This window comes from Phalacrocorax aristotelis, chromosome 4, assembly GCF_949628215.1.
Source record: "Phalacrocorax aristotelis chromosome 4, bGulAri2.1, whole genome shotgun sequence".
Classification (NCBI taxonomy): Eukaryota; Metazoa; Chordata; class Aves; order Suliformes; family Phalacrocoracidae; genus Phalacrocorax; species Phalacrocorax aristotelis.
This window is the reverse complement of record NC_134279.1, coordinates 2499071-2523898: the sequence shown is the minus strand read 5'-3', so window position 1 is coordinate 2523898 and position 24828 is coordinate 2499071. Positions and strand designations below refer to the sequence as shown.

Genomic DNA, 24828 nt, shown 5'->3' with positions numbered 1-24828 from the left:
GTGATAAAGGTAGGTGACCAATACGTATGGCTCTTAGAGATTACGCCCTGAAACGTCAGGAATAGTGCTTGGCTTAACCCAAAACCACATGGGTTAGCAGTCAAGTTCTTGCTTTGTTGTTTTTTTTTTAAGGCACGGGTGTAAGATGTAGGGACAATTCCCAAGGATCCTCTTTCCAGCCTCTACCCAATTCCTCTCCATTTCTCCAGAAGAAGGAACTAGCAAGATGTTTGGTATCTGCCTGAAGGAGGAGGAGTCACTAGAGCCAGTGGCAGAGCTCAGGAGCTGGGAAGGGCACCACAGCTGCGCACCATCACAGCGAAATCTTCCCAAAGATAATCGGGGAATGCTTTTCCTGGAATACTCTTAGAAACTTTACTTGTTCCTGCCTTACGGGAACACAGCGATGTACCGTCTCCCTCCAGCATGAACTCTGATTGCTTTGTTCAGCCAGCAAGCAATCACAGCAGCTATTATACTGGACTCTACATTTCCCTGGAGGGAAGCTGAAATGGCAGCGACACTGAAAAATAAAAATCTTCCCATCATGCAAATTTTTATCTTTGGTGAATCCATCTTGGAACGCTGGCCCCTAAGAGCAAATGTGGGTAAGGAACCTGAAACGTGACAGCACAAACTCAGAGCTGGCATAAGATTTACACTAGAGTAGTTTTCATTAAAAAGATAAGATCCTTCAGAATTCTTAGGCAGCTTACGGTAACTACGAACCCTTATTCATTCTTTAAAAAAGTCATTTGTTACAAACTCTCATAACCCACCCACCCCCCGCCCTCCCAAGGGGTAAGTCAGATGAAAGATGTGTGTCTGTGAAGTCCCATGAGAGAAAATATTTTAATGACTTTGAAATTAAAGCGAGGTCTTCTTATGTACACCTTAACTATGAAAAAATAATGCTTAGCTGTTAGGTCTTTTCTTGAGGAAAAGGTAAAGCACAAATGCAATGCCACCCTGGAGATGAGCGGCAGAGCTGGGAGTGGAATGAGGTCTCTCCTGCCTGAACCTAATGGAAAGATGAATAATCACTGTAGAGCAGAGGAAGGCTGCAAAGACCAGTTGCACCACCTCTGACGGTACAGAACTGCAGCTATTGATGTTTGTCACCAAACAGCACACTTCGCAAAATTTCAATTTTCAGAACTGTTCTCAGTAACAGCTAGTGCTGTTTCATGTCCTGCTGCTGGGAATGATTTCTCAAAAGAAATTACTATTTTTCCATAACACCAGTCTGTTGGTGCAGATGGGATTCAGGGAACGCAGCTCAGTGCATAAATGCGTAAGAAACCACGTGACTTTCTGCTACTGAGTGTTGCTTTGAGAACTAACCTCACACACCTAATAGGCACAAGTGATACCATACATTCAAAAAGAGCTGCATTCCTACTTAATGAGGTTATTAAAATGGCATCTCTTCATTTAATTGTGAATTAGTTCTTTGGAAATTACATGAAAAACGAAATCACCACGAAGACATTCCGACATCACATTTGCTTCTTATCACGAAAGATAAACAAGAGGAAGAGTCTTACAGAGGATGGAAGGCATTTGGTAAAGCTCATCTATTTCACAAGACAAGTCTCTTGAACAGCTCAAGACTGCAATGGCCTCTTTCAAAGCAGCTTGCAGACCAGCCGCGCTGCTATGCCACTCACTGCTTTTCAAACACAAAAACGTCACACCACACGTCACTAATAAAAGAAACGTACTTGGGCCAAATAACCCCACACTGTAATTTCACAGGCAATACGCTTCTGTCACAAAGAAGCATGACCTGCTGAATCAGCCCTGGAGGTTACAGTGATGCAATGATGGCCGTAATGCCCTTTGGGCTGGTGAGGACTGCCTGATACCACAGGGCATACTTGGGGATTCCTGCTGCCTGAGGGCCTGGCTCTGCCTTTTGCTCTGCTTTATGGCAGCAAGCACTGTTGGTTCCTAACCCACGAGCAGGGCTCATATGAGATACAACCATGAAGATAACAACTAGCAGTAATTAGAAGTCAGTGTCCTGATTCCAAGGCCAGTGCTGTATCCAGCATACCTTACTGCCTCCAGCTCATGAGCAGGGGGTTGTTCAGTTATTTGAAAAACATTTTATCTTACTCCCCTCATTTCACCTACCTCTTTTCAACGAAGCATTGCAGGACTAGACCGGATCCAAAGTATCCACTGATAGGAACCAGGTCATGAAGTTGACCAAGCCATTTATTAAAAAAGGATATAGGACATTGCAAAGGAGTAGCTCCACCCTACCATCCGCTAAAACAGAAATTCAGGATCAGTCATTAACGCCAAATAAAGCTGACATTGCTAGACCTTTCTCCATTATCTGGACAGCACATTCACTCCTCAGGCTGGCCGTTCCTCGGAGGCTCAGACAAAACTGGGACAAGGAACAAAGCACCTTTCACCCCAGAGCATGTTGTGGGTCAGAAGGTCATAAAACAGCTCAAATTAACCTCGCGACTGCTGCTAAAAAGTTCAGGGCCCTGGAAAATACTCCTCTGCACATCTCCCAGGGTGTGGTCAATGCTGGGAAGAACAAACGTGAGTGTGGGCAACACTTGGCAGTTCAGGCCTGCAAGCTTTTACTCACATGAGTAATCCTTATTGTCTGATTAATCCCACTGCAGTCATGAGGGGAGGGGGTGCCCATGTAAACCTGCAGAAGGAGGAGAAGAGGCCTTAGCGATGGAAACTGCTGAGACATACACAGCGGTGCTTTTGCAGCCCCTTCATCCACTGTGACTTTCCCACATTTCCCAGTCCATCCCTTTGGTTTTCTTCTTTCTTTTCCTCTAGTATTTGTCCTTGTCAGTGAGGCAAAAGTCCTTGGAAAGAACTGCTGGTGGTTTCCTGGTGGCCCCACACATCGCAGGCTGGATGTGCCGTGTAGCAATGTCATCGTGTGGCATTGCGCCACGTAGGTGTGACAGGGGATGCAAAGACATAGAAGCAACTTTAGGAAAGGCTGGGATTAACAAGCATATTACAGGAAAACCTGTTTATGAGAGCTGTTCCAACTCAGTGTTACAGATCCATTAGTGGCTCAGGCTGTTCTGTTCTGTTCAGTCTGCACAACAACTCACAGGGTCAGTGCAGCACTTACTGCTGCCTCCTGAAACAGCATGTGTAGGAGAAGAGGCTCTTGCCTCACTACTTCCATCAAAGGACAAGTATTACCTGCAGCCTGTTGGTATGTAAACTGCATAACGAACAAAATAGCCCAAAAGACATATGGACAATATGCAAAGCAAAATCAAACGCCCTGTTGTTCCTCACTGTTTCTTTCCCTGCACAGTTGTCTTCAACAAGTGTGCAGAAAAATATGGCTTACCTTGGGTTTACTCTGAAGCAATGCATGTGCCCACACCCACACACAGCCATTCCTACACCATGAGCTGTAAAATGGCTTCCAGCCTTGTGGCTTATGATTTATCTTCAACTTCAAACAAACAAAGATACATGTAAAGGAAGGTACAAAGCTGCGTTTCCCTGGGTTCTCCTCTGCAGCCAAACTGCTTTACGGTACCCCCTGTGCCTTGTCATGTGTTCTTCATTTCTGGTGGAACCCCACGAGGGCTGATGCACTGCAGAATCATCGGGGGTACTGAAATGCCAGAATCATAAGCGTAGAAGTGATTTTCAGCAGAGATCTGGAGTCAAGAGGCAAGACTTTCAGCCAACACCATGACTTACTGGGACAGCAGGGAGCAGACCATAGAGTTTCAGCTTCACTTGTGAAATCCTATAGATTCTAACACTCATGGAGAGTTACAGGTACCTGGGGTGGTCTGTTTACCACACAGACTTTCAGAGGCACTGGAAGTACAAACCAAGTTTGTAGTGCTCATGGTGCCAGCCCCATCGCAAAGACCAGTTAGGCAGTGGGGAAAAGGGGAAGCAGAAAGGCAAAAGTCATACACTGGCTGCATGACCACAGCCCCCATCTTCCAAGCGCTGGAGAGTCATTACAGCTACTTGCCTGGCACCGCAAACATGGCATCCTTCCAGCTACATGAAGTTTGAACACTCATCACCACCACCAGCAACGTCCTGCATGCCTTTCCCTGTAACTGGTGGATTCCTGCTCCTGGGTTTGTGGGGCTGAATGGACCTGGGGGGTCCCACAGGTTGGATGGGAGGGAGAATGATGAAGAATCTGTTCCTCTTTTTAGCTTCAAAAGGCTCATTCTGGGGTGACTGAGGCTGAGGAAGGCAATATTTTTCTTCTGCTAAGAAGCAGTTCTCACCATCTACTTAGCAGGAAAATCTCCTGGGCTGTGGTTACAGCAGCCAAGTCTAAGTACAAAGACATTCCTCTGAAAATTAGAGAGAAAGACCTTATTTTTTCCTGTTAATTGCCATTTCATACCTTCAGGGGTGCAATGTATTTTGCAAAGTGCTTTGCACATGGTAATTAAGCCTCAAGACATCCCTCACCTTAGGAAGGACTGTCACACACACTGCCCAGACAGAGAAATCCAAATACACAACAGACAACATCCTTCCTCTCTTCTCACAGTGAATACGTGGCACAGGCAGAAGTGAAACACAGGCATCCTGGCCCCCTACTCATCTCTCCCTGACACCCTCAAAAAAAGGAGAAAACTCTTTTCTGCTCAGCAGTGACAATCTGATTCCTATTCTACAGCTCTCCTACCAGCCAGCCCTGCAAGCACAGAGGCTGAGAGCAGAGCGCACAGAGACCAGAGTGTCCCTTCCCAGCCTAAACAGAGGGGAGTCAGTAACACACTGCTGAAAAGTTCAGGCTGATATAGGCCTGTTCTGTGGGGAGAAAGAGGCTGTCTGTTTGCAGGCCAGCCAGCTTGCTGGGTAAGATACAGGTTTCTCTGCAACTCTAGGGCCCGTTTATCATCAAAGGCACATTTATGTACTAAGCAATTGCTTTTCTGAGCAGTGGGTTTCTTTTTAGAGCAATGGAAGTTGACTGGGGAGTGATGGGATTTTTGACAGATCTTGCTCTTTCTTGAGGAGCCACCATTTACATTTCTCCCTCAGCAGTGTCACACAACGTGACAAAGACCAACAGGCTAGTGCTTTCCCTGAGTGCTAAGCTCCTGCATTTTAAAATGACCAGCACTTTACTCTAGGTTAAAGGGATATCGCTTCACCAAAGTCACAAGATTTCCATCCCATTTGCTATAGGAGGTCTGGGCCAGTGGCGTATCTTTGCATGCTAAGCTGCCCGCGCACTGCCTCTTTGCTCCTAGCCAATGCCTGCGTGATGCAAAACATCGAGTTGCACAAAATTGCCCCAGAGGAAACAGTTACCCATCATTATAGCAATCCAACAAGAGTCTGAAATCGTACACCTAGTAATCAGACTTTACACAATGTAACTACAGGCCTTTATTTCAATGCCTTCTATGAGTAAAGAGGTATACTGCTGATTTTTTAGAAGTAGATATTGGTTAATTACTCTTTCCTTAAGCTTCCAAGGGGATTCGAGCTGGGTAAACAGCGAAGAATAATACTAGCTGCCTTGCTTCCAAATTTAAATGATAAGTGCTGACAGTTTGTATTTTCCTTTGCCCCTAAACGTTCACATGAAGGCTTGCTGTCTCTTTGCAGAGCACCTGATATGCCCATGTACTAAGACTGCACACAGGTCTTACTGGAGGGCTCAATTTCAGACACACCAAAATGCCTCTTGTCCTCCATGGTGCAGGACTGAACTGCAAAAAGACAATCAACCTTTCCCCCTCGGCCCCTCACTCTGGCTACACTTAATGTTCTGATGCTGCACTAAAAGGCAACATGGAGCTCCCAGCCACATGAGAACCACTAGGGAGGTCTGAGTCACAGAGACACCCTCTTCAAAGAGACTGGCAGAGGGGGGGACGTTTCCTGACATCTCCATATGCAGCTTGCTCATAATCCAGGAAGCAAATGGGACAAAGTCATGGTCCCTATGTCTCTCTGAGAAGCTGAAGCAGCAGCACACAGAGATCTAAGAGGCTGTGTCCTACACCACAACCAAAGCTAAGCTCCTGGGACACACACTGCAGCCAACACCTCTGACTACTGCACAACGCTACCTCTGCTAGTTGTTCCTGGAAAACAGTCATGGTCTGGAAAAGGTTAGTCAAGAGTATGAATCAAGATCCCTTAAAAAAGAGATAACTTTATGAAGTATCAGCATCTGGTTTGATGCTCTTAAAGGGAAGAGTGGAAAGCCCACATTCATTCAATGCATTAATTTGTTCTGAAATCACTTATTCAGCCTGAGAGGGTCTGATTTCTTCAATGTGCATTCTCATGCAGAGCTAAAGTTGCTGGTATTTGTTTCTAGATGGCTGAAGTCCCTCACTGCCTTGACTCCAGGCCTGAAGCAACATCACTTGCTCTTGTCCTTAATGATATCACGAAGCTTGCGCCCTTAAAAAGACTTCTTATCGGCACCAGAAAACAGAAACACCTAGGAGGTTCCAAAAACTCATGTCTGAAGGCTTAATAGGTTGATTTATAAGCCTGGGTCTGTCCCACTGTGGCTCAAAGTAAATGCTCAGGTATGATTTTGTGAAGGGCTGGCTGATCATTTCCTGCTTTGCAGCTTTTCTGAAAGGAGCACCCTCTGTTCCTCTTCCAGAAGCACAGCCTCTTTGATAAGAATAACTTGAAAAAACCAGAGCAGTTAAAATTCTAATAGCACTAATTCATCACTAGGCCCAAACCCCTTTTTTATTAGATCATTTTCTAAAGCCTATGCCAGGCGAGGGAGATAGAGCTAAACAAGACAGAGTAAGTGCACCTGGATCCTGAATGGAACACAAAAAGTGCTGTGTTTGCATTCGGTCAGGGAAAAGGTCAGTTCTTACCTGACGTTAGCAGCCAACCTGGCAATCTCCAGGAAGGACAAGGCAGGGGGGTTTCTCAGGTATGCCAGCAGCTGAGGATAAACATCAGGCACTTCTGAGGTTTTAGCACATGAAAGTGGCAAAAGGCCTTGTGCTCTCTATAAATTTCACAGCTCGATTTCCAGAGTGTGGGCGTGCATGACCCGTAGAAAAATTTTTTCCCACTCTCAGCCGGACACAATATATGGGAGGCGTGTCCTGGGACAGGACATTCATACTAAACCAAAGCACAACCGGGCCACAAGCTCTAAATGGTTCAAGGGAGGTGTGGGAAGTGTCACAGTGGCTGAGCCAGTATGTGCTCTGCACAAGATCTTCTAGTACAAAAGCTGTTTTTTAAAATGTCACAGGGAACCTCAAGCATCCATGCATTTACCAGCATCATCCAAGAGACACTTAGATGTGTAAATAAAGTCGCTCTGCACGTAGTCCTGGCTCCCAGCATGTAACCTCCATACAGGAACAAACTGTCAGCTCTGATTAGGATATAGGCCGGTTACACAAAGGTGAGTGGCCCCACAGACGGCAGGTTATAAACCAAAGAAACACTTTAAATGGTGTAAGGGCACTAACCTGTTGTACTAGACAGCAGATCTGAGGTGAATAATCCAAGCCTAAAGCGATCCAAATCTACCAAAATCCAAGGAGTTTTGGTTTGGATATGCTGGATGCTCACACAGGTCTCGGGGGGATACCTCGTGTTGACTTTTAAGAATTTCGGCTAGTCAGTACAGAAATGTCCTTGGAAATGGTTATGTTTAGTGGTCATCATGCAGAGGTGACCAGGCCAACATGTTGCCTCCAAAACATAGAAGCAAAGTTAAGGAAGTGTTCCATTATGAATTACTGAAAAAGCTGCGTATCCCAACCAATTTAGGAACAAAAAACACAGCTGAAGAGATGCCAATAGAGCATATGGAATGCAAAGAAACAAATAAACTGAAAGATAGATGACCGCAGATAGAAGAGACGTAAAAAAAGGCATGGGAAAAGGTACAGAGCAAGCTGGTATAGCTGTTGCTAACCTTTCCAGAGCAAAATCACTATAACTAAAATAAAATTTAAAAAAAACCCAAACCACCTCTTTTTTTGTGATCCCCAAGTATCTGAGAATCAGAACTTGCTGCTGCAGCATGATATAGGGAAAAAGATCCTATAAAATGCAAGACTAAAACAAGAATCGGTCTCCAGGGTGTACTGTTTGCCAGGTAAGTTACTGAAAGGAGCCAACTCTATGTACTCTGAAGCTCCCTTTGTTAAGTGACACTAGAGACAAAACACTAGGGTAAAAAGAACACTGATCTTCTTAGAAAGGGTAATTCATATGTTGCTAAAATACTATTAACCTTCAAAACCGTTTGCATTTTAGAACGTCTCTGTTATGCAAATTCAGTGAAGGCATTTTTCAGGGCCACGCCCAGCCCCAGGTTGCTTAAGATCAACTAGTTGCTATGTTGGGAAGAAACAAAGCCAGTAAGGGACTTGGGTACTAAGTGTTACCCGAAGGTGCCCCATGATAACATCCAAGGTATCACAAAACCTGCTGTTCATCACTTGGGCTCTCTATGAAGATAGGAGAAGTTCAGTGCAAATGGAGAACATGCCTTAGGGTGCCACTACCTGTGGCGAGCGCACGGAGGGGATGCCTGTGATACACGTTAGTGTGGTTGGTGCCCTGGAGAGCTGGGGTTGTACCCTGCATGGCTTCCATGGCAAAGGTCATGTTGTTCCAGGTGGTTAAAGATATTAAGGTGAAAAATCTCTAGTCAATGTTGTTTTATTCCCATTAACAGCCACCACAGTATCTGACACTGACAGCTTGAGGAGCAAGGACACATTCCTTCAGCTCATCAGAAGAGATGGTACCTAGGATCACGCTTTATATTTTTGCTAAATAACATACACGCATTTAATTTCCTAAGGCTAGGCTCACCTCTGTAATGAAGTAATTCCACAAACAAATTTGTCCCCACATAGAAATGTGGCACAATAAAAAGGGACTGTTTACTCTTAGCCTACACCAACCTCAAACAATTCCTTGGAGGTCTCAGACTAACTTCCTCTGCTAATATCTTCCTCGGCATACTGGAAAGATGAGGCTTCCAGGGCAGCAGTTTTTGTGAGCTACTTGTGGCTCTCTCGGGCTGCTCTCACTCACATGTTTGCATGTATGCGCCATGTTATTTTCTCTCTGGCCCAAACACGTCTCCTCTGTGGGAGACACACTGCTAAGGTAGAACGTGCTGTGTTCCTTAGCCCTCATGGTCCTACTGACCCTTATGGAAAAATATCATACGGAGCACAATCACGCTAAGAAGGAGGCTTAAGGACACTACTGCGCAATTCCTGTGTCTCAGAAATTTGAACAGACGTTTCTGCAGAGTCATATGATCAAAGGGGCTTCCCCTCAGAAGAATTTGGACTGGCAGAGCTGTCCTATTAAGGAAATACCATAAAAAGCAGAATGTTGGGTGTGTAGGGGCAGCTACCCGCCTCTTTTCATGCTATCATGCTGCATGCATATGAGGCACAAAGGGGAAATCTGCAAGTCCACAATGGAAGGATTAGACACTTTCTTTGCTAAGTCCAGAGCAGAAAAAATGGGTGCAGAGACCCACTGCTGCTGCTCGCTCAGAGTGCTGTACTGCCCCAGGCAGCACGTGATCCATCTGTGTGGAGTGAAACGGCAGCAGTGAGTAGAAAACACAGGCAGAGAGGGAAAGAAGACATATCGCTTGATAGTCTACAAGCTCTCCCCCTTCTTAGTGACAACCATGAACAAAATACACCTCTATTTCCAAAAAAGGTTAAAAATAAGATTTCTGCTGAAGCACCAACATTTTTCCACATGGATAGCAGCTGCTTTTGCAGCACATTTTCTCTACATGCCTCCTGCTCCGATGGCACGTCGGTAACTTCAAGCATGACCGAGTTTGTGTTGCTACCACACCTTCAGACAATGGCATTTATTTACCAACACAGTCTGATCCTGTCTAGGAGATGCCTAGGCACATAGATAAGGATGCTGGAGACTACTCCATGCCACTAAGCTTACAGCAGGTAAGCATTAGGTTTTTTGGAAAGGCTTGAGCAAAGTCCAGGATAGCATATGTTACAGTGACCACTGTGAGCCCACAGCAACCTCACTTGGTTGTTTTCTATGCTCTCAAGGGACAGCTACAAATATGAGAAAAGAGCTTACAAGCTCCAGGGCCCACACCAATCCACTGCTCGCTACAGGATACAAAGAAACCATCGAATGGTGCTCTCTCCCACTTTATCCTATGAGACGTGGAACCACAGTCCATCTTCAAAAGCAGGCATTTGAGAAAGCATTTTTAATTAAAGAGCACAAATGAATGGGCTCCCACAAAGATCAAGTCCCAGCATTGCTTGTCTGCTGTGTGTCAAGGCTCGTGCTGTACTCTGGAACTCTTTGTAATGCATGGAGCCATTAAAATGGCATAATAAAACTGTAAGCAAGTTATAATGTGTGTTCTGAACTTTTATTAAAGCAGGAGTCGCCTACATTGATACTATGGCCAAAGAACTAGACCAATAGCAAGAAGAGTGAGCTAATAGGTTTGGAGACTACAGTTCACTCGGGGCTCACAGCAGCTCTCTAATATTCTTAGAGCTCCCTCCAACCCCCCAAATCTCAAAGCATCCATCATGCTTTGGAAAAGCCAAGCTCTCACTTGAGCTTTCCTGGCTGCAACTGAAAGGGCCACATCACATCCTCAAGGTACTCCAGGGGAACTGGAAAAGCAGCAAAAAAATGGCAACATGAAATCAAAAGATGAGAATTATTCACACTAAATCGTCTCCCTTCAGTTGTCACCCCCAACCTCCTGTTCCAGCAAAGCAGAGTCAAAAACTGCACTGGAAACAAAGCCCTCCTTTTGTTCTCTAAAGACTAGAAGTCTTTTTATATTTAAATGAAAATCTGTCAAACTAATTAAGTGAATATGTAACGGTCTCATTTTGTACCCATTAGAGAACATCGTAATGGCCATAAATTCCTCTGACGGAGCGTGTATGTGTGAACATGAATGTCTGGTAATGTCTCATAAACTTCAGCCTGGACTACCTCTTTTGTCTTTAGGTTAGACCTTGTAAGACAAACAAAAGCCCCAGTATTGCTTAAATTAGATGCAAAGTGCTATGTTACAGCAATATTATAAGCATGATTCTTGTGCACACAAACAAACCAGGGGACTCGAGTGATGGTTCCCACCGTGACTGCAATGTGGCCCTTGTGTAGGTCCGTAATGCGATGCATTGTCCGAGATGATGTACAATTTTCTGCTTGAAGATATATGGGCAATACAGCTGCTGTCGTGGACTGCTCTGAATATACTGTCAGTATAACTTCAGCGGCATTCTTGGCATATTTCGCTCTTTGATATCCATAGATAAAAAGAAGAAAAAGAAATAAATATGGACAAGCAGCACTGACATAAACATGTATATATTTTATATCTCCTTTACAACTTACATTCTTTTTCAGTCAATTGTCTTCAACAAAGAAATTTTCCTCATGTACTGATGATGGATAACTTGAAATAAAACTGGGCTGGAATTAAAAAAGATCCCAGTCTGAATAAAACAAATGCAGGGGGAAAAAAAATCAGCATCAAAGACCATCTAACGCTACATGTTGGGGCTGAGGTAGAAAATATTCAAGAACATTAAGGATTCTGGAGACCTGCTGTGGAGCAGGAACAGCAACAACAGCAGCTAAAATTTATATAGAGAAATGGACTCCTGGACATCATGAGACAGAGGATACAGATAGCTCGTCTTCTCGTCTCAAGCAAGCGTCTGCTTGCAGATGGTGGATAAAGTGTTGGTTGGGACCAGGATCCTAGAGGAAGACTAACCCAGACCTGGTGATTGTCACGGTCCCCAGCACCTCCAGCTGCATCAGCTAAGAAAGGCTTGGAAGCTTGGACCAGCAGTTCTCCTACCCTGGAGCCAGCCTCCATGTGGAATCACCGTGACATGTCCTGTCACAAGGGTTTTGTCCAAGGAGATGTGTTAAGGGGCTGTTTCCTGAACCTCCTCTACCAGCCACTGGCTGAAGCAAGATCTCAAATTGGGTGAATCAGTAGGATAGTCCAGTATTACATGACGCCTTATGAAGCTAGGAATTGGGAAACATCTCTGGGGAGGTCAGATGCAAGGAACAGGCAACTTCCATAGCTTCTTCCTTGAACAAATCAGTAGCTGTTCCTAGGACTGAGCAGATTGGAGGCTTTATATTTCCCCAAGATTTAAAAACTTCTGTGGCCAGCTTCTTGTGGTCTGAAGAAAGACAGACTGACAATGAGGGAGAACTGCCCCTTCTGCAGTAGGCTTCATTAGACAGTTTTTCTTCTGCAGACATTTCTCCTCTCCACTCTCTAAACTCTAATGGTTTTCAGGGCGGAAGTGTATGATGAAATGATGCCAAAGGAAATTATTCATTTTCCTTCCTCCCCCATCCCCAAAGAAGTTATTATAATGCAATGATAAATGTTGCTGTGCTCTTGCACAAACAGACAAACAAACAAACAAACAAACAAAAAGACAGATTTCTGCTGGAGCGGCCTCACACAAAACAGTGAGATGAATGGATGCTCTCTTGATGCCATGGGCTGGATTTTCAAGGGTAATGCGGTGCCAGGAGCCATGAAGGGAGCGAGTGATCTTTGTAGGAGGAAGAAGCCTGAATATCACAAAAAGTGTCTGCCCCTTGCATTATGCTGAGACATTATTCTTCAACTGTGTAAAAGAATGAATAGGCCACCAAAATCACATGAGCAGATTAAAAGCCATCTATTTGTCACAATTAAGATATGTAGGATTTTGACTTGCCTTCTAGGCTTTGAATCATAAGAGCTAGAAACCTGAAAACCAGATAGCTTCACAAATCTCCTGAGCCAGGAGCTGGAACTTTAAAGCAAGTATTGTACGTCACATAGGAGTGCAATAGCACCCTGTCTCAGTAAAGAATGAAGTCTGCATTTCTGGTTTCCTTTTAAAATGTTCTTCAGAATGGTGCAAGTCACAAAATTCTGTAATAAACACTGATGAGAGAGAATGAGATTGAACCTTAATAGCACTCAGTCACCTACATCCTTCCTTTACCGATCCCCACTGTCCAAAAATAAGGCAACCCAACTTTGCTTCTTTTCCTTACAGCCAAGGGATTGTGGGAGAGTCTGTGCATGGACGAAGGATCTTATTCTACATGACAACAGCTTTCAAGTAGAGAATACAGCAAACCAAAGAAACGTAAGGCATACCTTGATGCTAAGGTAGAGTTAAATTGAGTCACATTCTGTGTCTACTCAGTGCTGCTCATAACATCCATTCACGGCTTGTTCTTGTTCGTTGCATTTTCCAGCTAGGCCAGAAATACTAACAGCCTCATGCCTGTAGTTCAAACTGGCAACTAACAGACCACAGTCCCCAGTTGCTGAAAAATGTTTGTGGGGAGGAAGAAGAGGGTAAAGATAAAGGGAGCATTACAGAACCCACAAAAATAACCATAGTGGCTCACTGAAGAAATAAGCATGTCTGAAGACCTCGAGTGGTTGATTTCAATGCTTGTTTTTATGCCTTACTCCCCTAGTTCTTCTGCAGGTCATTTACTGGAAAGGAAAGGCTGTGAGAGCATGGTTATGACCGAGTAAGCTCCTGATTAGAGCTAAAGCCCCAATCTCTTGTTGCAGAAGCATTGCCGTTTTCCCTGAATGAGAACAAAAGTAAAAGAAAAAAACATATAAGGAGGTGAAAGGCTAATGGTTCCTGAAAATAGTTTGGTGGTGATAGGGCTGAGATTATTTCTTTGAACAACGTTCCTCTCATTAAAAGGGGGTAGGTATCAGATTTTAATGACTTGTTTTTTCCCATCTCGGTAGGACCAGAAAGACTTTACTATCCTGTTCTCCGCAGCCGTCTTGCAGAATAAATGCTTTACCTGCTTTCTTATCATGGTTAAATGATACCTGCACTTGAAAGCAGGATTTTTACCCTTCTCTACAACCTTAGGCAAATATACCTAGTTCTCAGAGAGCTAACAGGAAGGCAAATCACCTACTGCAAACTGACAGCTGTCAAGTGATAATAAATACCTGTAATAGGGAGAGTTTCATGCCCCCCTATGTACCTATCAGCTTTCACTGAAATTGCACCCTCCTCCCTGTGACCAAGCCACTATAGCTGTGTGCCCAGTTTCAAACACAGCCTGGAGCACTGGATGGGAGCTGGGTTGTCTGCTTTTTCCCTTTCCCTCTTTTCTTGCATGACATCTCTTTGCAAATGGCATGAAACATCTGAGAGATTTGTTTTGGTCTGCCAGTTCCCTGACTCCCTCTCGTCTATGGGGGCTTCTCTGCGAATTTCTGTATTTATTGCAGGACATTAGGCATAGAAATACCAAAGAAATAAATATAGTGTTAAACAGCCCTACCTTCTGAATATCTCACCTCAGACCTCTTAAAACTCTCATGTACTCTTACAAAATATAATTCTTTGTCTTAAAGGAATTAAAACACTTGCTTAAAAACAATCCGCTTTGCTGAGTCACAGCAAGAGGTTGAGCAATTTGCAGGAATGAGGCCACAGTTACTTGACAGCAGGAAAAAAAGTTGAGGGGTGGGGGGAAAAGAAGTCTGCATTTCAGAAGTGAATTTCCAGGGGAAAGGAAGGAGTAAAACCATTCACTCAGACAGACAGACAGACATTTCCTACCCCTGCTGCCTGAATAAAGGCTCTTTCAGCATTAACCCTTCCTGGCGGCATGCTGTCTCAACACTGTTGTCTTTAGGTGACAGAGTTCTCATGTGGCAAATCTTCCCTGGCATAAAAGTTTGCACCTCTCAGTATCACCAGCGATGCTGAAGTACCTACAACTTCTAGGAACCTGGTCCCACCACCTCACTACGCAGCAAAGCCCCTTACCTACAACAGAAGTGCTCCAGGGTGCGAGGAAAATGCCAGGCACAACAAATCAATACGTTGGGGTTATTTACATCAGTTATAACCTTGGCATTTGTAATAATAAAGCAGAAGTAGACTCTGTTTTACCAAGGAGGACAACTGCGTGGCTACACAGCCACTGGAGACTTTACTGAATATACCTCATGGCAAATACAGATTCACTAATGATTTGAATAGAATGAGATTTTGGCAATTAACAATAAATCACACACATCGGCTCATGTTCCTAGAATGTCACAGCTCAGAAAGGAAAATGTCTCCCTAGACCAAATACAAGCTGAGCTCTAAACGATCTTTTTCTCCTTTAGCACGCATCACTGTAGCAGGAATCCCAGCCCCATTCCCGCTTATTCATGAGTATCCGTATGCAGGAGCGGGGAAGAGGGCAAGGAAGAATTTCTTTATGAAAAAAAAAAAAAAAGAAAGCAGCCCCATTCCTGAGACGCGGTTGCTATGGGCCTGCGGGGCTCACAACAGATGGCAGCGAGAGCCATCCCCACGCCTCGCTCTGAAGCTGTCCACTCAAGCATACCATTCGCATTCCCCACATACCTCCGGTCCTGTGGCTTTGGCACAGGGCGGCCAGTCCCCACCGACACCCCACCGACCTCTGTCTTCGAGGTGCCTGCGCCAAGCCGTGGGGCCGGGATGCAAGCAGCGGGCTGACATTCAGTCCTCCCGCCCCCTCTGCCTTCCGCTGTCCCTCTCCATCCCGGCGTTTTCCCACAGCTGTGATATACAATTTCAATATTTTATCTTCTGAGCATTTGAATCTCTGGGAGAAAGCGGTTTGTTAACCTGAAGCTCAGTCCCAGACACTGCCACTTTCTGCATCCTCACATTGGTCTGAATCAGAGTGAGAGAGAAAACAGCCCCTGAGGGCCTGATCCAGACCAGGGCTGTGCATCTTCCTGTGCCCCGGACAGAGGAGGCAGCAGCCTTCAGGGTAATGGCTTGAGCTGAGAAAGGCTGGACTGAAGCAGAGATGTCTGCTTTGCTGCAGAGGACACCATCACATCTGAAACACTTCAGGGGAGCACACTTCGGAGCCATGGCCACTGCCAGAAAGGATTCACTGTCTAATGGACATTAGTAACAGCTAAAAAGTGTGAGAGAAAGTGTGTAGAGAGAAAACAACGTAAATATGGAGTAAGAGAAGTACCAGGTGGGGAAAAGCATGATTTAAGCAGCAGAGATGTCCAGGTGTATAGAAGACACCAGAAGCAGCAGCAGCAATGAGCTCCAGGTACAGCATTCTGCCTTGCTGCTCAGACAGAGCAGCAAGTCTAGTGTAGGGCAAGATTACCTGCAAGAGCCCCGCAAATATACAAAACCCTTTTGAGAAGCCCCTGCTGTGGGGAAGTTCATGGTCTCAGCCTTCTTCTCTGCATCCTGCAGAGTCCTGCTTAAGAACCAAAGTGTGCTTCCAACCGCATAGCAAAGCCTTCCCAGGTCCCAGAGGACAACCAGGCTAAAAAAAAGTCAATCCGCCATCGCTCCCACACGCACGTTTGACACTTAATCGTACTGTTCTGGTCTCCTAAACCCAAACAACAGACGTGTTGGCTCTGCAGTAAGGAATTTGAATGTGATTTGCCTGTCGCTTGCTGATCACACATAAGAGGGCTCTTTGGGACTTATTTGCATTTGGCTGTTGGAGTCACTGTTTTTTTCTTCTTTTTTTTTGGATGGGGGATACAACAACGATGTAGACAAAGCGGCAGATGCTGTAGGCCAGCCATGAAGAGCGGCGCTGGACGTGTGCAGCTGGCCATTTGCATTGTGCTGAGCTGCAGGGCTGCTCCGAGGCAGCCTGGGAAATGTGCTCGCTGCTCATCGGCAGGTTCAGCCAAAATCCTTCACCACTCTCTTTTATGGCTGTGACTTGCCTGACCCTCCTAAATGTTGTCCTTCCAAAGCACCAGGGAATAAAGTTATTTTCTGGTTCGTTTTTCTTCTGATGCAGATAAGGAGCAAGCATTAAGTTTGAGAAGAGTATGACTTTTGCTAAAAGTCGGTTTGTGCCACTGCATGTGCAGTCTTTTCTGTGCAGGCATGCAGGAAATTTTCCCTCCCTCTCACACATACAATGGTTTAGATTTGGTATTTATGAGCTTAAGTTAGAAATAAAAGAGGAATGAAGTTTCCAGGTGGCTCGCTCTTTCTTTAATCTTTCCTATGTTTCTCCCTCTCTTTTCTATCAGTCTTTAATCAAATTCCTGCTGTTACTTTTATTGAACAAAGGAGATGCTGGCACAGCCCTTAAGTGCCTATGCACATGGGTTGCCCTATAACAGCCAAGTTGCTACGATTTATTGTTAAATGGTCCCTGCAGGCTGTAATTTCTAAAAAGCAGAAAGAAGTGTCCAGGCTTTGGCAACTGAGGTAAATGTTAATATCTGGTATTTCTTCAGCCACTTGGGTTTCTGTGAGGTATTGCCTTTAACCCTTTGAAGACTTCAGAAAGACTTATCTTTAAGAGACTATAAAACAGACCAGAGAGAAGAGTAACATCACCTCTAGATGATTTTTTCAATTCACTTGAAGCAGCCAACCACTGAATCTCTTTAATTCAGGCATCTGTTCAAATTTCAGGTACTACGTACATCACCTTTCTTCACATTATATACTACAGAGCACTGAATCACTCTGCTCAGATTGTTCCCAGGAACAGATAAGAAATATATGTCTGGCTCATCTACAATCTGGTATGAAGACCACAGGAGATGTCAAATCACTCAAGCAGGTAGTGGATTAGGACCCAAGATAATCCCTTGCCCGTACATGATTGTCCACACTAATTTATAGCTGAACGCTTCGTTTGCAAAACTGCCTGCCTGCAGTCCCCTTCAGGAGAGGGTCACAGCACGTGAAAGATGCAAGTGGGGAAGAGTTGATGCTGTCCTTTGCAGAGCTCTCTGCAGCCTCGTGGTGTACCTACATGGGTCCTCCAGCAAAGGACAGCAGGTTCCTCACATCACTGCAGGCTGGGAACATGCCCACCCATGCAGGCATCAGGCCATGCCTCAGGGTGATGGGATCTGTGCTGCAAAACAGCCTCTTCTTACCTGCTGTGGATCTCTGTCAGACCCACTGCCTCAGGAACCTCTAGGGCTACTCACATGCCGACCAGTTTTGCCCTTGATGGCATGTACATAAGCAAATGTGTGCTCCTGAGAGCTGGCAGACAGAGGCAGGAATATACACTTGCTCACCGCGCACATCTTCCTCAGATGGGACAGCTGGCTTGTGAAGAGCCAGTGGGTGCTCCAAGGACTGCAGCTAACAACACATGGACAGTCTTTCCCTGGCCAGGTACTCCTTTGATTTGGTTTTAAAGACCTGGTTCAGACAAGGGAAAAGGTGGAAATTTGGGGCAGTCTAAAGTGACTGGGAATTTGCTGCTGTAACCAGGTCTAGTTTTATTGTCAAAATCTCCCTGCTCTTTAAACATTGGAACAATGAATACATATTAGGCAAGGTAGATAATCTACCACCAAAACCCACTCCATTTTACACAAACAGGGACACAGACCCCAATATTCCACTAGCACCACTTCAACTTGCTTTCACCCATGCTGCCAACTTTCACTGAATGGACTGAATCACCACATTATAGAAAAAACATACAGTTACAACAATTTCAGCCAAAGCGCACAGCTAAAGGTTTGGCCTATAGTTACAAAAAACCCCCCACCAAACCAACCTAAAGATATCCTAATAGCAATGAAGCAGGTAATGAGTTTCAAGATTAGTTAATGAGTTTACAAAAGGAGTTAATGTCTCAGGGAATAATCAAAATCCAAGTTCAATGAACTTAGTTTTATGATTCACAACTCATCCAAAAGGGGGTGTAGGTGTGTATAATGTAAGAGAGATCTTCAATGAATGTAAATTTGTGCAGGCCCATACTGGAGCTATGCCAATTGCCATCTCTTAAGAATCAGTCTCTTTCACGTTCTCCTTCTGCTATCTGCAACGTTACCATCTTAATCAAATGAGACTATATCCCAGACTGTATGGCTAGCCCAAGTGTTGGCCTTGTTTGACACCCACTTTAAACAACTCGCAACTTATAAAAGGTGAAGGCTAAAAAGAGTGCCACATACTTGAGCAGAGACTCTTCCAGACTATAAAACTGTAAAATGCAACTGACACATCATGGTGTGTATGTGAGTCAGATCCTCTGTTCATGAGACTCAGCGTCCCAAGTGCATGGCATTATTATTAGCACCCTTTGACACCAAGGGATGGAATGGCCTTAAGCATGCTGTACAACTCTGGAGGCTCTCAGTTCACCTCTCCTGCGAGCTTCTGGCACTCTTCTAGCCTAAAGCCTGATAGATTTGCTTATACTGCTCTATAGCTTCACCAGTGACAGAACCTGAGCAGCGGTGAGGCACCAGCTCCCCGTTCGCTGAGAGCTCGCTTACAACAGCAGCTGAACCAACCCCCCCCCCAGCACTGCCTGGACACTCATTTGCTCTGAAGTTTATGATGCTCATGGTGTTTAGGACCAACAGAGTCCTTAAGGCTCCTGTCCTCCCTCTCTCAAAGCCTGGCCGCAAGGTCCGACTGCCTCCGCAAGCACAAAGCTGTGCCTGGATTGCTTTGCTGTAGCTGTTGAGAGGCTGCTTACCTTTTGAGACACAAGACCAAGTCTCAGGTATTCCCATCCTTGCGGCGGAGGCAGCCTGCCATTTGGCGAGTGCAGTCCTCAGAGGAGGGAATGGCACTACTGCCTCGGACGCGGAGAAACAGGCGGATAGTGATTAAGATAACAAGTTGCAGATACAGGTGCTGTGCACAGAGGCACCTCAGGACTAATCTCGCAGTAAAAAGCAGGAGGTTTGCTCAGCAAAGGCAGCTCAGATTACTGCCCTCCTACCAAGCAGTCGTCAGCAGGTCTGACAGACAGGAGCAGAGACCGTGGGGAAAGGGGAAATTTGCTGAGTGAAAGTGCCAGTCAGCTCTGTCCTGACTCCCAGCACATTGGTGGTTGGCCCCCTCTTCTAATTAACACTGGGATTTTGGGGAGAGAGGAGAAAAGGAACTAAATTCAATAAAGAAGTGTTTTCAGCCAGCCAGGAATCATTTCTTGTTTCTCTTGAAATTCACCATTCAAAGTTCATTTGAAAAAAGTAATTGGAAGTGAGAGTGGGGCGTAAAAACCCACAGTGAAGGAAGGGTGTAGCAGGGACATCGGTCTCTGTGGCTCACTGGCCCACAAGTTGAGGCACACTAATTCAGCTGCAGGTTCAGGGTTGAAAAAGATGCCCACAGTGGTTCCCTTCTGCCAACCATCAGCTCTGTGGGTCTCACTGCCCCTTCTCCTGCGCCAAGGCACCGGGCCTGAGCCCCGGCAGAGGAGAAGGCTGTAGGCACATGGCTCTGTATGAAGTCCATGGAAATATCACAGAAAAGTACATGGCCCTCAACACACTGGACCCATCCTGATATAGATGCTGTCAGCCTGAGGCAGCCAGGGAGGTTCAGCTACTCCCTACCCAGCCAGGCTGCCTTAGCCTCCAAGAGAATGCTGAAAACATACATTAACTATAAGGAACATTCTTTAAATTAACATGGTTTTCCTATGGGGAGCAAAACGTTTCATTTCAGGCCAAATGGAACACACAATTTCACTTCTATTTCACCCTAAATATTTTCTTTTCCCAGTCAGGCTGTTAGATCAAAACATACATTATTCACAGTCTTGCCCACACTTTTTAGCATTCTTTCTCCAACTTCAACGTCCCCTTTACTTCAATGGTCTGAATACATCATTCTCTTCAATGCAGTTAACTTCCTGACACCCTACAGGCAGGAGACATCTCTCTCTCTTTTATAAGGGAGGCGAGTATGAGGAGTAAAGCCACATAACAACATCTATCAGCAGGACGAACCAAACTCAGTGCCCCAGCCCAACACCTGGAGGAGTTTCCCGTCTCCCCAGGACAGAGGATGGCACTTACTGCCTCCATTCTCCTCCTGCAACCTCACCTCACGATAGCAATAATTTTTAAAAGCCTGGTAAGCACAGAAGACTAAGAGGTAACTCTGAGCTGAGTTGACTGGCTCTTTTCAGTGTCTGAAAGATGTATTTTTTTAACCAATATTTCTGGTTTTAATTAGCTTAGACATTATGTAATGAAAAAAATTTTATGGTGTCCTTACACAGGTTTAACCTCCATGAAAATGTTTTACATACATGTACTGAAGACCATCCCTGTCTCCCTTCTAACGCCAAAGTTGAAGCAGGCTGAAAGCTGAAGAAAAGGCTATTGGAAAAAAACCATAGTTCTGTATGCTAGAGCTATTGGCGAAGCCAGTGTTTTGGCCAGGTGCATGCATGTAAATACTCCTTGTCCACCCGCATTTGTGTGAGTGAGTCAGGCTGCCTTTCACTACAAATAGGAAGACTCATGCATATAAAACACCATTTGATACTGTCTGTGCAGTTTCTGCTTTCCATTATTCTTTTGGCTGAGATATTGCTTTTATCCAGCCACAAGGGAGAAACAATACCAAGGGATTTGGATGACCCCTACAAGTCTTCGTGAAAACATGAAAAGCCACTACACCCTAACATCTGTTTTACTGAAGTAAATCCAGGCAAACTCAATTTATATCAGTAGGATTACGCTAATGTTCAATAGCCTTTCCTTTCAGAGAAAACCTTGGATCAAGCAGGAAAAGCATGGAAAAGGTCTTGAGAAATTGTATGATACTCCTGGGTAACTAGTGTAGCCGAGTAAAATAAATATTTAACCCAGCTAAGGATATGTATACATCAGCACATATCAATGCCAGGCAACTAACAAACCCCTTATAAATCAATTCTTATAGTCAGCCCTTGAAATTAAAGCCATGCAACTGGAGCTTCTTACAATAAAGATGATGATATTCAGTTATTCTCAGTTCTGCCCCGCAGCTGCCCTGCGAAGCTGTCATCCCACAGTCCTTTGCACCTGTACAGGTAACCAGAACCTCATGCAAGTCCAGGTATTTGCCCTATCGACCAAAGGTCAGCCTAGACACAAACACAGGTAGAAAAGCGAGGCACAGATCAGTCAGGAGAACACATGCTTGTTTGTTCAAGTTTTCATATTATCGTGATCTGATCCAGCTCCAACTTAATCCTCAGGAAATTCCAAAAGAAGGAGATTCACACCCTAAAAAGCACTTTGTATGGCGCTGGCAGAGATTGCCCAGCTTTTCCGGTGTCACCTTCTGACAAATCAAACCCCAGTTTGATTATTGCCTGAAGAAGGCAAACTAATCCAAATGCACTCGGTGAAAGAGGCAGCTAATGCAGAGTGGCAGTGGCCAGAAACTGCCGTGTTTCTAATGCATTTTCAGGTGAGAGGTCAGTCTTTAATGTCCTATATAGGATAACACATTATGGAGGCTGGCAATTTTTTTTTCCAAGGCATTTCTGTGCTATCCCCATTAGAGACGTAAATATTTATTTTTTTTTTCAAAAATCGTATTTAGATCTTCTTCATATTTACTACTTACTGTGGGAAGTTTCCTAAAAGCCTGGCAGTCCTAAGCTGTAGCTAATTAAATCCTAGACAGCAAGGCTGTTGCCAGTGATTTCAAAATTAAATTCTGTTTACCTTTTAGCTGTCTGCCCCATGTTTTGCATTGACCCTTCTTAATGAGAGAGGAACTGCAAACATTTTGATGAATGCACAGAAAACTCCTTTAATGAAAACACTGATGTTTGAGATAGTTAAAGGCTTGCCAGTTTGATCCAACACACGAGCAGATTTTCAAGCCTTTACTCACCTGGGAGCAGGCTGTGCAGACCTCGGAAATACTGTACAGACAATGGGTCAGGGCTCTGATGGGCTTTGGCTGGTCGCCCCCAGTTGCATCAACTGAGGAGCTGTCTCTTCAAGTAAGACTCCAACTACAGGCTCATTTTTGTAGAGTGGTACAAAGATATACTTTAAAAGACCCTCTCCCTGTCCCAAGATCTCACGCAACAGAGCATTGGCGACACCTGGCAGACGGGGAGCTGAGAAACAAGGACAAGTGACCAAGGGCACACTGGAAAGCTGTGGAGGCGTTCACAGCCCAGCATATAACAGTGCTAGCCACAAGACCACCCTGCCAGCCCTCTACCAGTGTTAATGCCAGCTCTGGCCTCTCAAGCTGTCAGTCTTAAAAATTCCATGTGCACGAAACCTTCCTTTCTTCCCCCAGTCATCATCACTGAACAAAAAATAACGGCACCGCATAGCAGCTCTTTGGAAACATGCTCCTGCATTGCTCCAGAGCAGGGTGTGAGCCAATGCCTATTCTAATTAATTTCATTCACAAAACTTGGATTTATTCGATGCATTTTTTTGGCACACTGTCAAATACAACACAAAATTACATTAGTGTCATAAGAGGAAAGGATTAGTCCACAGGGTTTCTTTGAAGAATTGTGTTGGCACTTGGCTTTTTGTAAAAATGCCAGCAGCTTCCCCTCTCTCTAGGGGAAATCACTGCTCAGTGAGGGTCTGAGCCAAAGCCTTTTTGAGTCTGTGGGAATCTTTCCACCAATTTCCATGGGCTCGAATCAGCTCTGAGCCCCAGATGTCAGTTGTACTGACATCTTCCTCCCACACTTCTACAGTTTGATAGGGTCATTTATAGGTAGAGTGAAGACTTTTTCTCCCTTTTCTTTTTTAAAGCCTTAGTTATAGAAAGTTGCTGCCAAAAGAAGAACAACTTTGTAGCTACGGCATAGGTGTAAGTATTCAGGATGCCTGGGTTTAATTCCTGATCTTGCCACAGAGGTCTTTAAATGAGACCTTAATTCTTAATTTAAACTGTGGCAGGTTTTTGTCTGCCACAGGAGCGGTGTTTCCAGGGGAGGCATCCCTGGATGAATTGTCAGTCCCCTCAGCACCTGAATTAGCCAGCTTCCCCCTGACACTCCGGGTCTCAGGACTGTAGCAAACTTCTCCCAGCATCTCCCCCAGGTCTCATAGTTCAGACAAAGGGGCCCAGGGACAGGGATGTGCCAAGAGAGTAAGCCGAACAACCCAAGTGACACAGGGAATCTGTAGGGAAGCATGAAAACGAACACGCAGATTACGGTTATAGCCAAGGATAAGCTTAATCCTTTCTTTTTGTACAGTTTTTAGCACAACGGGAAAATGAGGATAATGTTTTCTATCCCCACTCCTCCTTTATTTGACTTGTATTTTTAGCCTAAGGCTCTTTGAGGTGGAAAAGAATTGCAGGCACTGCTAAGCTTGAGGCAGGCACAAACCACCAACACTGAAAATAGAGAATCAACTGCCTGGAATACTGATCTTTGCTGTGTTTGTATCTCAGTGTTTACTTACACCTCACAACAGAGCTGTCCCAGAAAGTGAGAGATGATACAGTCAAACGTCTACATAAAACTTACTGTGAGAACTGGGACAGGTAAAGCTGTTAGTAAAGCTATTAGTAGGTATCAGGAGCAGCGGCAGCCACGTACTTTAATTGCAGTATCTATCTTGACACTGATGGCTAGCACCAAACCCAAAACATCAGATCCCCATTCAAGCTACTGCTGATTGTATGAGCAGAGGATTTGCTCGGCTTTGGAGAAGAACAAGGCTGAGGGGTGGCTTTTACTGCAGTGGTCTCAGAAGCACTAAGCTTGTGTGCCTTGAGCCTCAAGAGTGCAACAAGATGTTAGGGGAGCTATATGCTATAGGAACTGGATGTACTTCATCTTTGATACAAAACTGTACATACCACATAAATAATACTTGAACAGGCTTCCTATAGTCATTTGTATCTGTATGATCGGTATGATGCTAACAACATATGTTGTGCACCTTGGAAGTACGCCGTTTTGCTGTGAACCACAGATCTTCAGAGATTCATACTTCACGCAGTCTCACTGGCTCTGCAAATGCAAGTGTCACCACCACAGCCCCTCACATCC

General features: G+C 44.9%; 1 protein-coding gene across 2 annotated transcripts in view; it reads right to left on the bottom strand.

Moving 5' to 3' along the window:
- SHROOM3 (shroom family member 3) overlaps positions 1 to 24828 on the bottom strand; it is a 152898-nt gene that overhangs the window by 74405 nt on the left and 53665 nt on the right. The window contains exon 1 of one of the 2 annotated variants that reach the window (XM_075090010.1): positions 19528 to 19703. The exons of the other annotated variant lie outside the window; for it this stretch is intronic. The gene's annotated coding sequence lies outside the window, so the exon portion shown is untranslated. Of the gene's footprint in view, positions 1 to 19527; positions 19704 to 24828 lie in introns of those variants that run through there. 2 annotated transcript variants of the gene reach the window in all.